The 3,008-nt window shown below is 50.3% G+C and overlaps 1 pseudogene; it reads left to right on the top strand.

The window, feature by feature from the left end:
- The first annotated feature begins 1,897 nt into the window (after positions 1–1,897).
- Positions 1,898–2,855, top strand: LOC112958388 (annotated as a pseudogene).
- Positions 2,856–3,008: the final 153 nt, after the last annotated feature.

Genomic DNA, 3,008 nt, shown 5'->3' with positions numbered 1-3,008 from the left:
AGCACTGCGGGGAAGCTCTGCGTGGGAGAAAGACACCTGTGAGGGCAGGTTCCTTGTCCTGCTAAGAGGCTGCTGCGTGGTTGAAGTCTGCTCACAGCTCCAGCTCATACACAGGGCATATCCGAGGGGTCCTTTACTGGAGGAAGATGAAGAGAAGGACTACTTGAAAGGGAAGTTTTCCTTTGTGTTTCTGCTCTTTCAGTCTCCTTATCATGGCGAGGAGAATGAATTAGAAATTTCTGTTTTGGGAAGGAACTGGGAGTCCTCATTCTTCACTCTGAAAGATTAATAGGTGTGTGAGAAGCCTCAGCAAGCTGCTTCATCCACTCCTTAGCTTACGGGCAGCATCAGTATCAACTTTGTAGCTTAGGCTTTTATGTGACCTACTTGTTAGGATGTGCAACTGGAGACCTGCCCTTGGACATTGCCCAGAGGTTTACACAGGGCAGAACTGAGCAGAGAGAAGGTCAGATCTGTGAGCAAAGTCAGGCACAAGACATTGGGAGAGAGGAAGAGGTGCCAGCAGGGAGAGCCGCAGGCAGCAGAGATGGGCAGGGAAGGGGAAGGAAGTGCAGGGCAGGAGCCACCTCCTCTGCAGCCAGTCCTATGCTAGAGGAGAGGGACATCTCTCCTTTCACGGGCCCATTTCCTGCCTCCCCACCGAAGGGCTAAGAACAGCTGCCCTGCCATGTCCTCCTCTGTGAGGTGGCAGAGGTGAATGGCTTTGCAGAATGCCTCTGTGACCCTCTCCCTGCCTCACTCCAGCACATTGAGGGCCTTGCTCCTTCATCCATCTCCTGTCCATGCTGCTCCGGGTCTTGCTCTCAGCTTTTTGCGCTTGGGTGTTTTCAGCTGCACTTCAGACACTGATGCTGCCAAATGTGGAGCAGAGGGATGTGCATGGGAGTGAGGTTTCCACAGCCTCCTTCTGCCCTGGGGAGCTCCAGGAAGAGCAATCCCTAGGACAAGGAATTGAGCTGATTCTTCCTTAAGATGAGCCCATCTTCAGTGCTCAGGGTCCTTTGGCTGTTGCCCTGTGGTGCCCTGCCAGGGTGCCAAAGGCTCTGCTGTCTCACAGCATTTCTGTGATATCTCAGAGATCTGTGTGGCAGCTGCAGAGATGCTGAGATATGGAGGTGGTGGTGGGAGGCTGTCCAGAGCAGGTGCCATGAGCCCTGTGTGTCTATGGCTAGGAGGGAAGTCTGGAGTCCTCCCTTAGGTGTGTGAAGAAAGGGTCAGAAATTTGGAGATGGGCACTTGGAAGCTGCACTTCTCTGCTCTCAGCAGGGTCTGTCTCCTTCTGGGCAGCCTATGAGAGCAATCACCCTCCATCTCAAGGGGACGCGAACACAGGACAGCTGGGAACAAGACTAACAGACAAACAACATGTCCTCACTCTGCACATAAAGACAAAGGATGCATTCCTCTAAGGACTGAGAGCTGAAATACAAAGGATTTTTCCATTGGAGAACACTGCCTAGGAGTGACAAGGACATCTCAAAGAATCTAAAAAATATTGTTCCTCAGACGTCTTTACTTACTCTCAGCAGTAAAGATGCTGACAAGCTCATGTGCATCTTGAATGGATCTCTCTGGCCATAAAAGGTAGAATGTCCCAGAGAGTGACTTCTGTTCCCCACTTCCTACTACTGTTCAATCTGGCTGCAGTCCAGAGGTTCTCCCAGGCAGGAGCTCCCTAATCCTCACAGCACAGTCAACCCGTGCAAAATGAGTCTAGAGCAAAGGTTCAGAACTAGGACACTCTTGCTAAAGAGATGATATGGTGGAAGCACATGTGGAACTGAATAAATTGGGAATTTATTTTCATGAGAAGTCTCTCCTAACTTCTTAATACCTTCTTTTCTTTTAGACAATCCCATATGACTGGAGGGAACCAATGTCCAACAGCAGCACCCTCAACGAGTTCCTCCTAATGGCGTTTGCAGACAGGCGGGAGCTGCAGCTCTTGCACTTCTCGCTCTTCCTGGGCATCTACCTGGCTGCCCTCGTGGGCAACGGCCTCATCATCACAGCCATAGCCTGTGACCACCACCTCCACACTCCCATGTACTTCTTCCTTCTCAACCTCTCTGTCCTCGACATGGCCTCCATCTCCACCACTGTGCCCAAATCCATGGCCAACTCCCTCTGGAACACCAGGGCCATTTCCTACTTGGGATGTACTGCACAAGTCTTAAGTTATTCCTTTTTCATGTCAGCTGAGTTTTCTCTCCTCACAGTCATGGCCTATGACCGCTTTGGCCATCTGCAGACCCCTGCACTATGGGACCCTCCTGGGCAGCAGAGCTTGTGTCCAAATGGCAGCAGCTGCCTGGGCCACTGGCTTTCTCTATGCTCTCCTGCACACTTGGAACACATTTTCCATTCCACTGTGTGAAGGCAATGAGGTGGAGCAGTTCTTCTGTGAGATCCCCCAGATCCTCAAGCTCTCCTGCTCACACTCCTACCTGAGGGAAGCTGGGCTTTTTGTAATTACAGCCTGTTTAACATTTGGGTGTTTCCTTTTCATTGTGGTGTCCTATATACAGATCTTCAGAGCTGTGCTGAGGATGCCCTCTGAGCAGGGCCGCCACAAAGCCTTTTCCATGTGCCTTCCGCACCTGGCTGTGGTCTCCCTTTTTATCAGCACTACATTTTTTGCCTATCTGAAGCCTCGCTCCATCTCTTCCTCAGTTCTGGATCTTGTGGTGGCTGTTCTGTATTCGGTGGTGCCCCCAGCACTGAACCCCCTCATCTACAGCATGAGGAATAAGGAGCTCAAGATAGCCCTGAGGAAACTGATTTCATGGACTTTATCCAGCAGTGGTAACATTTCCATCTCTCTCCACAAATGACTCCTTCTGTATCCCTTACCTGGACAGAGCTTCCTTCCTTCATGTTATTTTAATTATGACTTTTATTTGTAGTAAAAAAGTGTCATGTTTCTACAGAAGTACTTGCATTCATTCCACTTTTGCCAATATTGTTCTCTCTTCTCTGGTACCATG

This window comes from Nothoprocta perdicaria, unplaced genomic scaffold (genome assembly GCF_003342845.1).
Source record: "Nothoprocta perdicaria isolate Ctin4 unplaced genomic scaffold, notPer1 scaffold_854, whole genome shotgun sequence".
NCBI classification, from domain to species: domain Eukaryota; kingdom Metazoa; phylum Chordata; class Aves; order Tinamiformes; family Tinamidae; genus Nothoprocta; species Nothoprocta perdicaria.
The sequence above is the reverse complement of the archived record's forward strand: the minus strand, read 5'-3'. Positions and strand labels throughout refer to the sequence as shown.